The 19,504-nt window shown below is 56.8% G+C and overlaps 1 pseudogene; it reads left to right on the top strand.

Moving 5' to 3' along the window:
- Positions 1-19,341, top strand: part of LOC124026533 — a 25,587-nt pseudogene extending 6,246 nt beyond the window's left edge.
- Positions 19,342-19,504: the final 163 nt, after the last annotated feature.

Below are 19,504 nucleotides of genomic sequence, written 5' to 3'. Positions count from 1 at the left end.
AACCAAGGGTAACCAACCCCATGATACTCAGTAACCATGATACTCAGTAACCAAATACTCAGTAACCAACTCCATGATACTCAGTAACCAACCCCATGATACTCAGTAACCAAGGGTAACCAACCCCATGATACTCAGTAACCAACCCCATGATACTCAGTAACCAAGGGTAACCAACCCCATGATACTCAGTAACCAACCCCATGATACTCAGTAACCAAGGGTAACCAACCCCATGATACTCAGTAACCAACCCCATGATACTCAGTAACCAACCCCATGATACTCAGTAACCAACCCCATGATACTCAGTAACCAACCCCATGATACTCAGTAACCAAGGGTAACCAACTCCATGATACTCAGTAACCAACCCCATGATACTCAGTAACCAAGGGTAACCAACCCCATGATACTCAGTAACCAAGGGTAACCAACCCCATGATACTCAGTAACCAAGGGTAACCAACCCCATGATACTCAGTAACCAACCCCATGATACTCAGTAACCAACTCCATGATACTCAGTAACCATGGGTAACCAACCCCATGATACTCAGTAACCAAGGGTAACCAACCCCATGATACTCAGTAACCAACCCCATGATACTCAGTAACCAAGGGTAACCAACTCCATGATACTCAGTAACCAACCCCATGATACTCAGTAACCAAGGGTAACCAACCCCATGATACTCAGTAACCAAGGGTAACCCCCCATGATACTCAGTAACCAAGGGTAACCAACTCCATGATACTCAGTAACCAAGGGTAACCAACTCCATGATACTCAGTAACCAAGGGTAACCAACCCCATGATACTCAGGAACTCATACACACGTATGACACACATGACAGGCTAGTGGGCTGTTCCTCGATCATACACACGTATGATTCCCAGTGACTCCTTTTGGTTCATAGTCCTCTCCATACATTAATAACCTGGAATCATACCAACTGTGTGTGTGTGTGTGTGTGTGTGTGTGTGTGTGTGTGTGTGTGTGTGTGTGTGTGTGTGTGTGTGTGTGTGTGTGTGTGTGTGTGTGTGTGTGTGTGTGTGTGTGTGTGTGTGTGTGTGTGTGTGTGTGTGTGTCCCTCTCTCAGCCCTTCGCTGTGTCTCATCTGGGTCTGTGTGCTGGCGTCATGGTAACCAACCCCACAACCCCAAACAGGACAACGGTTACAAGGTAACATTCATTACCTTATTGATAATGTTATTGATTGATTAGGTCCCTGTCTCAGGTGTATTGGTCTGTTTCTGTTGAGCAGTTTCTAGGTGTATTAGACCAGTGTAAAGTAGTCTCTCCCCCTCCCTCCTCTGTCTCTCTCTCTCCCCCTCTCTCTCTCTCTCTGTCTCTCTCTCTCTCTCTCTCTCTGTCTCTGTCTCCTCTCCCCCTCTCTCTCTCTCTCTCTCTCTCTCTCTCTCTCTGTCTCTCTCTCTCTCCTCTCTCTCTCTCTCTCTCTCTCTCTCTCTCTCTCTCTCTCTCCTGTCTCTCCCCCGCCTCCTCAACCCTCTCAACTCTCAAGGTCATTCTCTCTTATTGATCTCTCTCTCTCTCTCTCTCAGTCTATTGGTCTGTCTCTGTTGAGCTCTCTCTCTCTTAGACCAGTCTCTCTCTGTCTCTCTCTCTCTCTCTCTCTCTCTCTCTCTCTCTCTCTCTCTCCTCTCTCTCCTCTCTCTCTCTCTCTCTCTCTCTCTCTCTCTCTCTCTCTCTCTCTCTCTCTCTCTCTCTCTCTGTCTCTCTCTCTCTCTCTCTCTCTCTCTGTCTCTCTCTCTCTCTCTGTCTCTCCCTCTCTCTCTCCCCCTCCCTCTCTCTCTCCCCCCTCCCTCTGTCTCATCTCTCCCTCTCTCTCTCTGTCTCATCTCTCCCCCTCCCCGTCTCATCCCTGTGTCTCCCCTCTCTCTCTCCCTCTCTCTCCCTCTCCTCTCCCCCTCTCCCTCTCTCTCTCTCTCTCTCTCTCTCTCTCCCCTCTCCCCTCTCTCATCTCTCCTCTCTCTCTCTCCCCTCTCTCTCCTCTCTCTCCCCCCCTCCCCGTCTCCCCCCGTCTCCCCCTCCCCGTCTCCCCCCCTCCCCCCCCCCTCCCCCCCATCTCCCCCTCCCTCTCTCAGGTGTATTGGGAGAACGGTGCCCAGATCGTGCCGCCCCATGATAAGGGCATCTCTGTAGCCATCGAGGCTAACCTGGAGCCCTGGCCTGAGTCCTGGGACATAACCTCTCTCTCTCACAGCCCTCTGCTGAAGGACCCGTTCCAAGACATTCACACAGAATACTTCAGGACCGTCCAACAGCACTGTCACCACAGGTAACACACACCTCAGGTAACACACACACCTCAGGTAACACACACACCTCAGGTAACACACACACCTCAGGTAACACACACACCTCAGGTAACACACACACCTCAGGTAACACACACACACACACACCTCAGGTAACACACACACACACACTCAGGTAACACACACACCTCAGGTAACACACACACACACACACCACAGGTAACACACACACACACACACACACACCTCAGGTAACACACACACACACACACCTCAGGTAACACACACACCACAGGTAACACACACACCACAGGTAACACACACACCTCAGGTAACACACACACCTCAGGTAACACACACACACACACACACACCTCAGGTAACACACACACACACACACACCTCAGGTAACACACACACACCTCAGGTAACACACACACCTCAGGTAACACACACCTCAGGTAACACACACCTCAGGTAACACACACACCTCAGGTAACACACACACCACAGGTAACACACACCTCAGGTAACACACACCTCAGGTAACACACACACCTCAGGTAACACACACACCTCAGGTAACAAACACACACCACAGGTAACACACACCTCAGGTAACACACACCTCAGGTAACACACACCTCGGGTAACACACACACCTCAGGTAACACACACACCTCAGGTAACAAACACACACCTCAGGTAACACACACACCTCAGGTAACACACACACACACAGGTAAAACACACACCACCAGGTAACACACACACACCACAGGTAAAACACACACACACCACAGGTAACACACACACACACCACAGGTAACACACACACCACAGGTAACACACACACACCACATGTAAAACACACACACACCTCAGGTAACACACACCTCAGGTAACACACACACCTCAGGTAACACACACACACCACAGGTAACACACACACACCTCAGGTAACACACACACACACCACAGGTAAAACACACACACACCACAGGTAAAACACACACACACCACAGGTAAAACACACACACACCTCAGGTAACACACACACACCACAGGTAACACACACACACCACAGGTAACACACACACACCACATGTAACACACACACACACACCTCAGGTAACACACACACACACCACAGGTAACACACACACACACCACAGGTAACACACACACACACACCTCAGGTAACACACACACACCGTAACCCCGTCTCCCCTCTAACCCCTCTAAACCCCGTCTCCCCTCTGACCCCTGTCTCCCCCTAACCCCTGTCTCCCCCTAACCCCTGTCTCCCCTCTAACCCCTCTAACCCCCGTCTCCCCTCTAACCCCTCTATCCCCCCCCCCGTCTCCCCTCTAACCCCGTCCCCCTCTAACCCCCGTCTCCCCTCTATCCCCCGTCTCCCCTCTAACCCCCATCTCCCCTCCCCCGTCCCCCTCTATCCCCCGTCTCCCCTCTAACCCCCATCTCCCCTCTATCCCCGTCTCCCCTCTAACCCCATCTCCCCTCTATCCCCGTCTCCCCTCTAACCCCCATCTCCCCTCTAACCCCCGTCTCCCCTCTAACCCCCCTCCCCCCTATCTCCCCTCTATCCCCCTCTATCCCCGTCTCCCCTCTATCCCCCCGTCTCCCCTCTATCCCCCGTCTCCCCTCTATCCCCCATCTCCCCTCTATCCCCGTCTCCCCTCTAACCCCGTCTCCCCTCTAACCCCCATCTCCCCTCTCCCCCCGTCTCCCCTCTAACCCCCATCTCCCCTCTAACCCCGTCTCCCCTCTATCCCCCGTCTCCCCTCTAACCCCATCTCCCCCCTCTATCCCCCGTCTCCCCTCTAACCCGTCTCCCCCTAACCCCCGTCTCCCCTCTAACCCCATCTCCCCTCTATCCCCCGTCTCCCCTCTATCCCCCGTCTCCCCTCTAACCCTCCCCTCTCTAACCCCCGTCTCCCCTCTAACCCCGTCTCCCCTCTATCCCCCGTCTCCCCTCTAACCCCCGTCTCCCCTCTATCCCCCGTCTCCCCTCTAACCCCCGTCTCCCCTCTAACCCCCGTCTCCCCTCCCCTCTCCCCTCTAACCCCCCTCTATCCCCCCGTCTCCCCTCTATCCCCCGTCTCCCCTCTAACCCCCGTCTCCCCTCTAACCCCCCCGTCTCCCCTCTAACCCCGTCTCCCCTCTAACCCCGTCTCCCCTCTAACCCCATCTCCCCTCTAACCCCTCTCCCCTCTAACCCCGTCTCCCCTCTAACTCCCCTCTAACCCCTCTATCCCCCGTCTCCCCCTCTAACCCCCATCTCCCCTCTATCCCCGTCTCCCCTCTATCCCCCCGTCTCCCCTCTATCCCCCCTCTCCCCTCTATCCCCCTGTCTCCCCTCTAACCCCGTCTCCCCTCTAACCCCTCTCCCCGTCTCCCCTCTAACCCCGTCTCCCCTCTATCCCCGTCTCCCCTCTAACCCCGTCTCCCCTCTATCCCCAACAAGTCTCCCCTCTATCCCCGTCTCCCCTCTAACCCCGTCTCAACTAACCTTCGTCTCCCCTCTATCCCCCGTCTCCCCTCCATCCCCCCGTCTCCCCCTATCCCCGTCTCCCCAGTCTAACCCCCGTCTCCCCAGTCATAACCCCCATCTCCCCATTCAACCCTGAGGAACCCCTCTAACCCCTGAGGAGGGGAGGGGGTCTGGTCAGGGGTCCTGTCTCCCCTCAACCCTGGGGACCCCAGTCTCCCCTCTAACCCCCATCTCCCAGTCTAACTAACCCCCTGTCTCCCCCTAACCCCTGGTCAGTCATATCAACCCTGAGGAGGGGAGGGGGGGTCTAACCCCTCTAACCCATATCAAGAGGAGGGGGGAGGGGGGAACCATATCAACCCTGAACCCCCGTCTCCCCTCTCAATCCCCTCTAACCCCTCTCCCCCAGTCTATCCCCTCCCCCCGTCTCCCCTCTATCCCCCATCCCAACCCTGAGGAACCCCGTCTCCCCTCTAAACCCGTCCTAACCACTGTCATATCCCCTGAGGGGGGAGGGGGGGGTCCTGGTCAGTCATCCCCTCTAACCCCGTCTCCCCCCTGAGGAGGGGAGGGGGGTCCTGGTCAGTCATAACCCCGTCTCCCCTCTAACCCCGGTCTCTCCCCCTGAAACCCGTCTCCCCTCATATCAGGTCTCCCCTCTATCCCCTGTCTCCCCTCTATCCCCCCGTCTCCCCTCTAACCCCGTCTCCCCTCTAACCCCGGGTCCCCAGTCTAACCCCGTCTCCCCTCTATCCCCCCTGTCTCCCCTCTAACCCCGTCTCCCCTCTAACCCCTGTCTCCCCTCTAACCCCTGTCTCCCCCCTAAACCCGTCTCCCCTCTATCCCCTGTCTCCCCTCTATCCCCGTCTCCCCTCTACCCCCTCTAACCCCGTCTCCCCTCTAACCCCGTCTCCCCTCTAACCCAACCCTGTCTCCTCTATCCCCCGTCTCCCCTCTGGGGACCCCCGTCCCCCTCTATCCCCTGTCTCCCCAGTCTATCAACCCGTCTCCCCTCATCCCCGTATCAACCCTGAGGAGGGGAGGGGGATCCCCGTCTCCCCTCTAAACCCTGTCTCTCCAGTCAGTCATATCAACCCCAGTCATATCAACCCTGAGGAGGGAGGGGGAGGGGGTCGTCTCCCCTCAACCCTGTCTCCCCTCTAACCAGTCTCAACCCTGAGGAGGAGGGGAGGGGGTCCCCCTCAGTCCCCTCTATCCCCGGAGGGGAAGGGGGTCCTGGTCCCCGTCAACCCTCTAACCCCGGGGGATCCCCTCTCCCCCTCTATCCCCTGTCTCCAACCTCTAACAACCCTATCAACCCTGAGGAGGGGAGGGGGGTCCTGGTCAGTCATCCCCTCTAACCCCCGGGAGGGGGGGGGTCCTGGTAACAAACCCGTCCCCTCAGTATATCCCCTCTATCCCCTAACCCCTGTCTCCCCTCTAACCCCCGTCTCCCATCTATCACCCCTCTAACACCCGACTCCCCTCCTAACCCCCATCTCCCCTCTAACCCTGGGACATCAACAAGAGTTCAGAGGTGAAGATCCTGGTCAGTCATACACCTCCGTGGAGGGAGGGACACGTCCTGGTCAGTCAATCAGCTTTCAAGGCCTTTGACCATATCAACCCCCGTAGGAGGGGAGAGGAGCCTGGTCAGTCAAAGACCCTGACCCTGGTCAGTTCCCCACCGTCAAATATCAACCCTGAGGAGGGGGAAGGGGGTCCTGGTCAGTCATATCAACCCTGAGGAGGGGGGGAGGGGGGTCCTGGTCAGTCATATCAACCCTGAGGGGGGGGGGTCCTGGTCAGTCATATCAACCCTGAGGAGGGGAGGGGGGGGGGTCCTGGTCAGTCATATCAACCCTGAGGAGGGGGGGGGTCCTGGTCAGTCATATCAACCCTGAGGAGGGGAGGGGGGGGGGTCCTGGTCAGTCATATCAACCCTGAGGAGGGGAGGGGGGGGGGGGGGTCCTGGTCAGTCATATCAACCCTGAGGAGGGGAGGGGAGGGGGGGGGGTCCTGGTCAGTCATATCAACCCTGAGGAGGAGGGGGGGGGGTCCTGGTCAGTCATATCAACCCTGAGGAGGGGGGGGGGGTCCTGGTCAGTCATATCAACCCTGAGGAGGGGAGGGGGGGGGGGTCCTGGTCAGTCATATCAACCCTGAGGAGGGGGGGGGGGGTCCTGGTCAGTCATATCAACCCTGAGGAGGGGGGGGGGTCCTGGTCAGTCATATCAACCCTGAGGAGGGGAGGGGAGGGGGTCCTGGTCAGTCATATCAACCCTGAGGGGGGAGGGGAGGGGGGGTCCTGGTCAGTCATATCAACCCTGAGGAGGGGAGGGGGGGGGGTCCTGGTCAGTCATATCAACCCTGAGGAGGGGAGGGGGGGGGTCCTGGTCAGTCATATCAACCCTGAGGAGGGGAGGGGGGGGGGTCCTGGTCAGTCATATCAACCCTGAGGAGGGGAGGGGGAGGGGGGGGTCCTGGTCAGTCATATCAACCCTGAGGAGGGGGGGCCTGGTCAGGGGGGGGGGGGTCCTGGTCAGTCATATCAACCCTGAGGAGGGGAGGGGGGAGGGGGTCCTGGTCAGTCATATCAACCCTGAGGAGGGGGGGGGGGGGGTCCTGGTCAGTCATATCAACCCTCAGGAGGGGAGGGGGTCCTGGTCAGGAGGGGGGGGGGGGGGGTCCTGGTCAGTCATATCAACCCTGAGGGGGGGGGGGTCCTGGTCAGTCATATCAACCCTGAGGAGGGGAGGGGGGGGGGGGGGTCCTGGTCAGTCATATCAACCCTGAGGAGGGGTGGGGGGGGTCCTGGTCAGTCATATCAACCCTGAGGGGAGGGGGGGGGTCCTGGTCAGTCATATCAACCCTGGGGTTCCTGGGTCAGTCATATCAACCCTGAGGAGGGGGGGGGGGGGTCCTGGTCAGTCATATCAACCCTGAGGAGGGGAGGGGGGGGGGTCCTGGTCAGTCATATCAACCCTGAGGGGGGGGGGGGGTCCTGGTCAGTCATATCAACCCTGAGGAGGGGGGGGGGGTCCTGGTCAGTCATATCAACCCTGAGGGAGGGGAGGGGGAGGGGGTCCTGGTCAGTCATATCAACCCTGAGGAGGGGAGGGGAGGGGGGGGGGTCCTGGTCAGTCATATCAACCCTGAGGAGGGGGGGGGGGGGGTCCTGGTCAGTCATATCAACCCTGAGGAGGGGGGGGGGGGGGTCCTGGTCAGTCATATCAACCCTGAGGGGGGGGTCCTGGTCAGTCATATCAACCCTGAGGAGGGGAGGGGGGGGGTCCTGGTCAGTCATATCAACCCTGAGGAGGGGAGGGGGGGGGGGGGTCCTGGTCAGTCATATCAACCCTGAGGAGGGGGGGGTCCTGGTCAGTCATATCAACCCTGAGGGGGGAGGGGGTCCTGGTCAGTCATATCAACCCTGAGGAGGGGAGGGGGAGGGGAGGGTCCTGGTCAGTCATATCAACCCTGAGGAGGGGAGGGGGGGGGGGTCCTGGTCAGTCATATCAACCCTGAGGAGGGGAGGGGGGGGGTCCTAGTCAGTCATATCAACTGTGTGTGTGTGTGTGTGTGTGTGTGTGTGTGTGTGTGTGTGTGTGTGTGTGGTGTGTGTGTGGTGTGTGTGTGTGTGTGTGTGTGTGTGTGTGTGTGTGTGTGTGTGTGTGTGTGTGTGTGTGTGTGTGTGTGTGTGTGTGTGTGTGTGTGTGTCCGTCCTACAGACCCTGTCGTTTGCCCTGGCGGAGAGGGAGGGAGCTACTGTAGTTCTGGCCAACGACCCGGACGCTGACCGCCTGGCCGTTGCTGAGCAACAGAAAGGGTAGGAGACCTGTAGGGATCATGGGTAATGTGTTGGGGGCGTTGCTGAGGAACAGAAGGGGGAGGAGGCCTGTAGGGATCATGGGTAATGTGTTGGGGGCGTTGCTGAGGAACAGAAGGGGCCTGTAGGGATCATGGGTAATGTGTTGGGGGGCGTTGCTGAGCAACAGAAGGGGGAGGAGGCCTGTAGGGATCATGGGTAATGTGTTGGGGGGGCTGATGGGTGTATAAGGTGTCTCTATCTCTCTCTCTCTGTGTGTGTGTGTGTGTGTGTGTGTGTGTGTGTGTGTGTGTGTGTGTGTGTGTGTGTGTGTGTGTGTGTGTGTGTGTGTGTGTGTGTGTGTGTGTGTGTGTGTGTGTGTGTGTGTGTGTGTGTAGTGGTCAGTGGCGTGTGTTCAGTGGTAATGAGTTGGGGGCGTTGCTGGGTTGGTGGGTGTATCAGTGTTGGAAACAGACCAACCCAGACCAGTCTACCGTCAAGTCAGTCTACATGTTGGCCTCCACCGTCTCCTCTAAGATTCTACGAGCCATCGCTCTCAAGGAGGGCTTCCACTTCGAGGTAAAACACACACACACACACACACACACACACACACACACACACACACACACACACACACACACACACTTTTAATTTACCATCACACACTTATTCTCAACGCTCTAGCATTCAATGAACAAACCTCATGTCAATATTCAAATTGATTTTGTATCCAAATCTCAATCTCACCTTCCCACCCCCTCTCCTCTCCTTACATCCTTTTATGAATGAATAAAAATTAAAGTTTGAATGATGTCACTTCCTGACTATGACATCACATCCTGTGTGGACAGGAAACTCTGACTGGGTTCAAGTGGATGGGCAACAGGGCCAGAGAGCTGCTGGACCAGAACAAGATGGTTCTGTTCGCCTTCGAGGAGGCTATAGGTACACTACACACACTACACACACTACACACACTACACACACTACACACTACACACACACTACACACACACTACACACACACTACACACACTACACACACACTACACACACTACACACACTACACACACACTACACACACTACACACACTACACACACACTACACACACTACACACACTACACACACTACACACACTACACACACACTACACACACACACACACACACACACACACACACACACACACACACACACACACACACACACAAGCTGTACCCAGTAATTGAGGTATACTGAACAAAAATAGAAACTCAACAATTTCAAGGTCATTGAAGGAAATCAGTCGGACCCCCCCCTATTGGGGAGCCAGACCCCCCCCCCCCTATTGGGGAGCCAGACCCCCCCCTATTGGGGAGCCAGACCCCCCACTATTGGGGAGCCAGACCCCCCCCCTATTGGGGAGCCAGACCCCCCTATTGGGGAGCCAGACCCCCTATTGGGGAGCCAGACCCCCCCCTTGGGGAGCCAGACCCCCCCTATTGGGGAGCCAGACCCCCCCTATTGGGGAGCCAGATCCCCCCCCTATTGGGGAGCCAGACCTCCCCCTATTGGGGAGCCAGACCCCCCCCTATTGGGGAGCCAGACCCCCAGCCAGACCCCCCCCCAGTGGGGAGCCAGACCCCCTCCTATTGGGGAGCCAGACCCCCTCCTATTGGGGAGCCAGACCCCCTCCTATTGGGGAGCCAGACCCCCCCTCCCTATTGGGGAGCCAGACCCCCCCTATTGGGGAGCCAGACCCCCTCTATTGGGGAGCCAGACCCCCCTATTGGGGAGCCAGACCCCCCTATTGGGGAGCCAGACCCCCCCCCTATTGGGGAGCCAGACCCCCCCCCCTGGGGAGCCAGACCCCCCCCTATTGGGGAGCCAGACCCCCCCTATTGGGGAGCCAGACCCCCTATTGGGGAGCCAGACCCCCTATTGGGGAGCCAGACCCCCCCCTATTGGGGAGCCAGACCCCCCCCTATTGGGGAGCCAGACCCCCCCCTCCTATTGGGGAGCCAGACCCACTTGGGAGTCATTTAACAGACTCTCCTATCCAGTCCTCCACCACTAGACCAGCCAGGGGATGGTTTAGTGGGGTTTAAATGACTTCCTGTGTCCTCCACCACTAGACCAGCCAGGGGATGGTTTAGTGGGGTTTAAATGACTTCCTGTGTCCTCCACCACTAGACCAGCCAGACGATGGTTTAGTGGGGTTTAAATGACTTCCTGTGTCCTCCACTAGACCAGCCAGACGATGGTTTAGTGGGGTTTAAATGACTTCCTGTGTCCTCCACTAGACCAGCCAGACGATGGTTTAGTGGGGTTTAAATGACTTCCTGTGTCCTCCACCACTAGACCAGCCAGGGGATGGTTTAGTGGGGTTTAAATGACTTCCTGTGTCCTCCACCACTAGACCAGCCAGACGATGGTTTAGTGGGGTTTAAATTACTTCCTGTCCTCCACCACTAGACCAGCCAGACGCCGGTTTAGTGGGGTTGACATGACTTCCTGTGCCCCTCCTCTCGCCCCTCGTTGTGTTGCAGGGTACATGTGTGGGTCTGCCGTGCTGGATAAAGATGGGGTCAGTGCGGCAGCCATCGCTGGGGAGATGACATCATACCTGGCCGCGAAGAACATCACACTGTCACAACAACTCACTGCTGTCTACGAGGAGTGGGTCACACACACACACACACACACACACACACACACGCACACACACACACACTGTCACAACAACACACCTCACCAGACCGTTATGTGTATATGTATGTATAGAAATAGTGTATTTTCCAGAGCCCAACGTGCCTTACACCCTCTCTCCTCCTCTCCCCCCTCCTCTCCTCTCTCCCCCCTCTTCTCCTCTCTCCCCCTCTTCTCCTCTCTCCCCCTCCTCTCCTCTCTCCCCCCTCCTCTCCTCTCTCCCCCTCCTCTCCCCCATCCCCATCTCCCCCTCCTCTCTCTCTCTCCCCCTCTCTCTCCTCCTCTCTCCTCCTCCCCCTCCTCTCTCTCCCCCTCTCTCTCTCCCTCCTCCCCCCTCCCTCCTCCCCTCCCCTCCCCCTCCCCTCTCCCCCCCTCTCCTCTCTCCCCCTCCTCTCTCTCTCCTCTCTCTCTCTCTCTCTCTCCCTCTCCCCCTCTCTCTCCTCCCCTCCTCTCTCCCCCTCTCCTCTCCCCCTCTTCTCCTCTCTCCCCTCCTCTCTCTCTCTCTCTCCCTCCTCCCCCTCCTCTCCTCTTCTCCCCCCCCTTTTCTCCTCTCTCCCCCTCCTCTCCCCATCCTCTCTCTCCTTCTCTATCTCCTCCTCTCTCCCCCCTCTCTCTCTCTCCTCCTCTCTCTCCTCCTCTCTCTCTCTCCCTCACTCCCCCCCCCCCCCTTCTCTCCCCCTTCCTCTCCTCTCTCCCCCCTCCCTCTCTCTCCTCCCCCCTCCCCCCCCCTCTCCTCTCTCTCTCCCCTCCTCTCTCTCTCTCTCTCTCTCTCTCTCTCCCCCTCCCTCTCCCCCCTCCTCTCTCTCCCCTCATCTCTCTCCTCCTCTCCCCCTCTTCTTCTCTCTCCCCCTCCTCTCTCTCTCTCTCTCCCTCACCCCCCTCTCTCTCTCCTCCTCTCCCCCTTTTCTCCTCTCTCCCCCCTCCTCTCCTCTCTCCCCATCCTCTCTCTCCTTCTCTATCTCCTCCTCTCTCTCTCTCTCCCTCCTCTCTCTCCTCCTCTCTCTCTCTCCTCTCTCTCTCTCCCTCACTCCCCCCTCCTCTCCCCCCTCTTGTCTCCCCCTTCCTCTCTCCTCCCCCTCCTCTCTCTCCTCCTCTCCCCCTCTTCTCTCCTCTCCCCTCTCTCTCTCTCTCTCTCTCTCTCTCTCTCCCCTCTCTCCCCCTCCTCTCTCTCCTCTCATCTCTCTCCTCCTCTCCCCCCTCTTCTTCTCTCTCCCCTCCTCTCTCTCTCTCCCTCACCCCCCCCCTCCTCTCTCTCCTCCTCTCCCCCTTTTCTCCTCCTCTCCCCCTCCTCTCTCTCTCTCCCCCCTCTCTCTCTCCTTCTCTCTCTCTCTCTCCTCTCACCCCCCTCTCTCTCTCTCCCCCTCTCTCTCTCTCCCCTCTCCCCCTCTCCTCCTCTCTCCCCCTCCTCCCCCTCCCCCCTCTCCCCCTCTCCTCCTCTCTCTCTCCTCTCTCTCTCCTCTCTCTCTCTCTCCCTCCTCTCTCCCCCTCCCTCCTCTCTCCCCCTCTCCCTCCTCTCTCTCTCTCTCCCTCTCTCCCCCTCTCTCTCTCTCCCCTCCTCTCTCTCCTCCTCTCCCCCCCTCTTCTCTCTCTCCCCTCCTCTCTCTCTCTCTCTCTCTCTCTCTCTCTCTCTCCCTCACTCCCCCCTCCTCTCTCTCCTCCTCTCTCCCCCTCCTCTCTCTCTCTCCCCCCTCCTCTCTCTCTCCCCCTCTCTCTCTCTCCCTCCTCCCCCCTCCTCTCTCTCCCCCCTCTCTCTCCTCTCCCCCTCTTCTCCTCCTCTCCCCCCCTCCCCCCCTCCCCCCTCCTCCCTCTCTCTCTCCTCTCTCTCCTCCTCTCTCTCTCTCTCTCTCTCTCTCTCTCTCTCTCCCTCCTCTCTCCCCCCCTCCTCCTCTCTCCCCCTCTCCCTCCTCTCTCTCTCTCTCTCTCTCCCCTCCTCTCTCTCCCCCTCTCCTCTCTCTCCCCCTCCTCTCTCTCCCCCTCCTCTCTCCCCCCCCCTCCCCTCCCCCCTCTCCTCTCCTCCCTCCAGGTATGGGTACCACATCACTAAGAACTCCTACTTCATCTGTCACGACCAGGCAGTGATCCGGGCCATGTTTGACCGGCTGCGTCACTACGGTAACCAGGAGGATGTGTCATACCCCAGGCAGTGTGGAGGCGTCGCCATCACCGCTGTACGAGACCTCACTACTGGATACGACAGCAGCCAGGCGGACAACAAGGCTGTGAGGAGATAAACACTCTACCTCCCTCGCTCTCTCTCTCTACCACCCTCGCTCTCTCTCTCTACCACCCTCGCTCTCTCTCTCTACCACCCTCGCTCTCTCTCTCTACCTCCCTCTCTCTCTCTCTCTACCTCCCTCGCTCTCTCTCTCTACCTCCCTCTCTCTCTCTACCTCCCTCGCTCTACCTCCTACCTCCCTCTCTCTCTCTACCTCCCTCGCTCTCTCTCTACCTCCCTCGCTCTCTCTCTCTACCTCCCTCGCTCTCTCTCTCTCCTCCTCCCTCTCTCTCTCTACCTCCCACGCTCTCTCTCTCCCCCACGCTCTCTCTCTCTCTACCTCCCTCGCTCTCTCTCTCTACCTCCCTCGCTCTCTCTCTCTCTCTACCTCCCTCGCTCTCTCGCTCTCTCTCTACCTCCCTCGCTCTCTCTCTCTCTCTCTACCTCCCTCGCTCTCTCTCTCTACCTCCCTCGCTCTCTCTCTACCTCCCTCGCTCTCTCTCTCTACCACCCTCGCTCTCTCTCTCGCTACCACCCTCGCTCTCTCTCTCTACCTCCCTCGCTCTCTCTCTCTACCTCCCTCGCTCTCTCTCTCTACCTCCCTCGCTCTCTCTCTCACCTCCTCGCTCTCTCTCTCTACCTCCCTCGCTCTCTCTCTCTACCTCCCTCGCTCTCTCTCTGCCTCCCTTGCTCTCTCTCTACCTCCCTCGCTCGCTCTCTCTCTCTCTACCTCCCTCGCTCTCTCTCAACACCTCCCTCGCTCTCTCTCTGCCTCCCTTGCTCTCTCTCTCTACATCCCTGGCCCTCTCTCTCTACCTCCCTGACTCTCTCTCCACACCTCCCTGGCTCTCTCTCTCTACCTCCCTCGCTCTCTCTCTACGTCCCTCGCTCTCTCTCTCTCCACCTCCCTGGCTCTCTCTCCACCTCACTGACTCTCTCTACCTCCCTCGTTCTCTCTCCACACCTCCCTGGCTCTCTCTCTACCTCCCTCGTTCTCTCTCCACACCTCCCTCGATCTCTCTCCACACCTCCCTCGATCTCTCTCCACACCTTCTTCGATCTCTCTCCACACCTCCCTGGCTCTCTCTTCACACCTCCCTCGATCTCTCTCCACACCTCCCTGGCTCTCTCTCTACCGCCCTTGCTCTCTCTCTACCTCCCTGGCTCTCTCTCCACACCTCCCTGGCTCTCTCCACACCTCCCTGGCTCTCTCTCTACCTCCCTGGCTCTCTCCCTCTCCCTCGCTCTCTCTACCTCTCTCGCTCTCTCTCTACCTCCCTCGCTCTCTCTCCACACCTCCCTGGCTCTCTCTCTCTACCTCCCTCGCTCTCTCTCTACCTCCCTCGCTCTCTCTCTACCTCCCTCGCTCTCTCTCTACCTCCCTCGCTCTCTCTCTACCTCCCTCGCTCTCTCTCTACCTCCCTCGCTCTCTCTCTACCTCCCTCGCTCTCTCTCTACCTCCCTGGCTCTCTCTCCTCTCTACCCTCCCTCGCTCTCTCTCCCCTACCTCCCTCCCTCGATCTCTCTCCACACAGGTCCTCGATCTCCCCTCTCTCTCCACCTCCCTCTCTCCACACCTCCCTGGCTCTCTCTCCACCTCCTGGCTCTCTCCACCTCCCTCGTTCTCTCTCCACACCTCCCTGGCTCTCTCTCTACCTCCTCTCGTCTCTCTCTCCACCTCCCTGGCTCTCTCTCTCCACCTCCCTGGCTCTCTCTCTCTTTACCTCCCTCGATCTCTCTCCACCCCCCTCCTCCCTCCTCCCCCAGTAGTCAGATCTCTCCCCCCACCTCCCCTCCTCCCCCAGTAGTCAGATAATCTCTCTCCCCCACCTCCCTCGTATCTAATCTCCACTCTCCCCCCAGGTCCTCCCCTCCTCCCCCAGTCGATCTTTATTCTCTCCCCCAGGTCCTCCCCTCCTCCCCAGTAGTCAGATAATCTCTCCTCTCCCCCAGGTCCTCCCCTCTCCTCGTAGTCAGATAATCTCTCCACACCTCCCTGGCTCTCTCTCCAAACCTCCCCCAGTCTCCTCCCCCAGTAGTCAGATAATCTCCTTTATTCCTCCCCCAGGTCCTCCCCTCCTCCCCCAGTAGTCAGATAATCTCCTCCCCTGGCTCCTCTCTCCCCTCCTCCTCCCCCAGTAGTCAGATAATCTCCTCTCTCCCCCAGGTCCTCCCCTCCCCCCAGTAGTCAGATAATCTCCTTTATTCTCTCCCCCTCCTCTCCTCCTCCCCCAGTAGTCAGATAATCTCCTTTATTCTCTCCCCCAGGTCCTCCCTCCTCCCCCAGTAGTCAGATAATCTCCTTTATTCTCTCCCCCAGGTCCCCCCTCCTCCCCCAGTAGTCAGATAATCCCCTCCCCCAGGTCCTCCCCCCCCCAGTAGTCAGATAATCTCCTTTATTCTCTCCCCCAGGTCCTCCCCTCCTCCCCCAGTAGTCAGATAATCTCCTTTATTCTCTCCCCCCAGGTCCTCCCCTCCTCCCCCAGTAGTCAGATAATCTCCTTTATTCTCTCCCCCAGGTCCCCCAGTAGTCAGATAATCTCCTTTATTCCCTCCCCCAGGTCCTCCCCTCCTCCCCCAGTAGTCAGATAATCTCCTTTATTCTCTCCCCCAGGTCCTCCCCTCCTCCCCCAGTAGTCAGATAATCTCCTTTATTCTCTCCCCCAGGTCCCCCCTCCTCCCCCAGTAGTCAGATAATCTCCTTTATTCTCTCCCCCAGGTCCTCCCCTCCTCCCCCAGTAGTCAGATAATCTCCTTTATTCTCTCCCCCCCCCAGGTCCTCCCCTCCTCCCCCAGTAGTCAGATAATCTCCTTTATTCTCTCCCCCCTCCCCCAGTAGTCAGATAATCCCCCCAGGTCCTCCCCTCCTCCCCCAGTAGTCAGATGATCTCGTTTAGTTTCTCTAACGGGGGCGTGGCCACCATGAGGACCAGCGGAACGGAACCCAAGATCAAGTACTACACTGAGCTGTGTGCTGCCCCCGGCAACAGGTATAAACACACTATATACTACACTGAGCTGTGTGTTGCCCCCGGCAACAGGTATAAACACACTATATACTACACTGAGCTGTGTGTTGCCCCCGGCAACAGGTATAAACACACTATATACTACACTGAGCTGTGTGTTGCCCCGGCAACAGGTATAAACACACTATATACTACACTGAGCTGTGTGTTGCCCCCGGCAACAGGTATAAACACACTATATACTACACTGAGCTGTGTGTTGCCCCCGGCAACAGGTATAAACACACTATATACTACTGAGCTGTGTGTTGCTGAGCTGTGTGTTGCCCCCGGCAACAGGTATAAACACACTATATACTACACTGAGCTGTGTGTTGCCCCCGGCAACAGGTATAAACACACTATATACTACACTGAGCTGTGTGTTGCCCCCGGCAACAGGTATAAACACACTATATACTACACTGAGCTGTGTGTTGCCCCCGGCAACAGGTATAAACACACTATATACTACACTGAGCTGTGTGTTGCCCCCGGCAACAGGTATAAACACACTATATACTACACTGAGCTGTGTGTTGCCCCCGGCAACAGGTATAAACACACTATATACTACACTGAGCTGTGTGTTGCCCCGGCAACAGGTATAAACACACTATATACTACACTGAGCTGTGTGTGTGCCCCCGGCAACAGGTATAAACACACTATATACTACACTGAGCTGTGTGTTGCCCCCGGCAACAGGTATAAACACACTATATACTACACTGAGCTGTGTGTTGCCCCCGGCAACAGGTATAAACACACTATATACTACACTGAGCTGTGTGTTGCCCCCGGCAACAGGTATAAACACACTATATACTACACTGAGCTGTGTGCTGCCCCCGGCAACAGGTATAAACACACTATATACTACACTGAGCTGTGTGCTGCCCCCGGCAACAGGTATAAACACACTATATACTACACTGAGCTGTGTGCTGCCCCCGGCAACAGGTATAAACACACTATATACTATAAACACTGAGCTGTGTGCTGCCCCGGCAACAGGTATAAACACACTATATACTACACTGAGCTGTGTGCTGCCCCGGCAACAGGTATAAACACACTATATACTGCACTGAGCTGTGTGCTGCCCCCGGCAACAGGTATAAACACACTATATACTACACTGAGCTGTGTGCTGCCCCCGGCAACAGGTATAAACACACTATATACTACACTGAGCTGTGTGTTGCCCCCGGCAACAGATATAAACACACTATATACTACACTGAGATGTGTGCTGCCCCCGGCAACAGGTATAAACACACTATATACTACACTGAGCTGTGTGCTGCCCCCGGCAACAGGTATAAACACACTATATACTACACTGAGCTGTGTGCTGCCCCCGGCAACAGGTATAAACACACTATATAAAACACACACAATACGTACATATGCACACACAGCAGTGCTCTAGCAGATGTGAAACTTAACTCTTTCCTTCTCCCCTCCCTCCCATCTCTCTCTTTCCATCTCTCCTCCATCTCTCACTTTCGTCCTCCCTCCATCTCTCTCTCCTCCATCTCCTCTCTTTCCTCCTCCCTCCATCTCTCCTCCATCTCTCTCCTCCTCCATCTCTCTCCTCCTCCATCTCTCTCCTCCTCCATCTCTCCTCTCTCCCTCCATCTCTCTCTCCCTCCATCTCTCTCTCCTCCTCCATCTCTCTCCTTCCTCCATCTCTCCTCTCTCTCCTCCCTCCATCTCTCTCCTCCTCCTCCATCTCTCTCTCTCTCCCTCCATCTCTCTCCATCTCTCTCCTCCCTCCATCTCTCCCTCCATCTCTCCTCTCTCTCCTCCCTCCATCTCTCACTCCTCCATCTCCCTCTCTTTCCTCCTCCCTCCATCTCTCCTCCATCTCTCTCCTCCTCCATCTCTCTCCTCCTCCATCTCTCTCCTCCTCCATCTCTCTCCTCCCTCCATCTCTCTCCTCCATCTCTCCTCTCTCTCCTCCCTCCATCTCTCACTCCTCCATCTCCCTCTCTTTCCTCCTCCCTCCATCTCTCCTCCATCTCTCTCCTCCTCCATCCTCTCTCTCCTCCATCTCTCTCCTCCTCCATCTCTCTCCTCCTCCATCTCTCTCTTCCTCCATCTCTCCTCTCTCTCCTCCCTCCATCTCTCTCTCCTCCATCTCCCTCTCTTTCCTCCTCCCTCCATCTCTCCTCCATCTCTCTCCTCCTCCATCTCTCTCCTTCCTCCATCTCTCTCTCTCTCCCTCCCTCCATCTCTCTCTCTCCCTCCATCTCTCTCCTCCTCCATCTCTCTCCTCCTCCATCTCTCTCCTCCCTCCATCTCTCTCCTCCTCCATCTCTCTCCTTCCTCCATCTCTCTCCTCCTCTCTCTCCTCCCTCCATCTCTCTCTCCTCCCTCCATCTCTCTCTCCTCCTCTCTCTCCTCCCTCCATCTCTCTCTCCTCCCTCCATCTCTCTCCATCTCTCTCCTTCCTCCATCTCTCCTCTCTCTCCTCCCTCCATCTCTCTCCTCCTCCATCTCTCTCTGTGTGTCAGTGATGTTGAAGGTTTACAGAAGGAGTTAGATGACCTGGTTACTGCCATCGTAGAGGACTTCTTCCAGCCCCAGAAGAATAACCTGCTGTCCAAGCCTGAGTAGCACACATCAGTGGCTTGTAAACACAAAGACCCGCGCTGGTTTGACTTCCTGATCAAGATTCCCTTTCAGACATTCTTCTTCCAGAACTCACACACATTCTAGAACTCACACACATTCTAGAACTCACACACATTCTAGAACTCACACACATTCTAGAACTCACACATATTCTAGAACTCACACACATTCTAGAACTCACACACATTCTAGAACTCACACACATTCAAGAACTCACACACATTCAAGAACTCACACACATTCTAGAACTCACACACATTCAAGAACTCACACACATTCTACAACTCACACACATTCAAGAACTCACACACATTCAAGAACTCACACACATTCTAC

This window comes from Oncorhynchus gorbuscha, unplaced genomic scaffold (genome assembly GCF_021184085.1).
Source record: "Oncorhynchus gorbuscha isolate QuinsamMale2020 ecotype Even-year unplaced genomic scaffold, OgorEven_v1.0 Un_scaffold_2751, whole genome shotgun sequence".
NCBI lineage: Eukaryota > Metazoa > Chordata > Actinopteri > Salmoniformes > Salmonidae > Oncorhynchus > Oncorhynchus gorbuscha.
The sequence above is the reverse complement of the archived record's forward strand: the minus strand, read 5'-3'. Positions and strand labels throughout refer to the sequence as shown.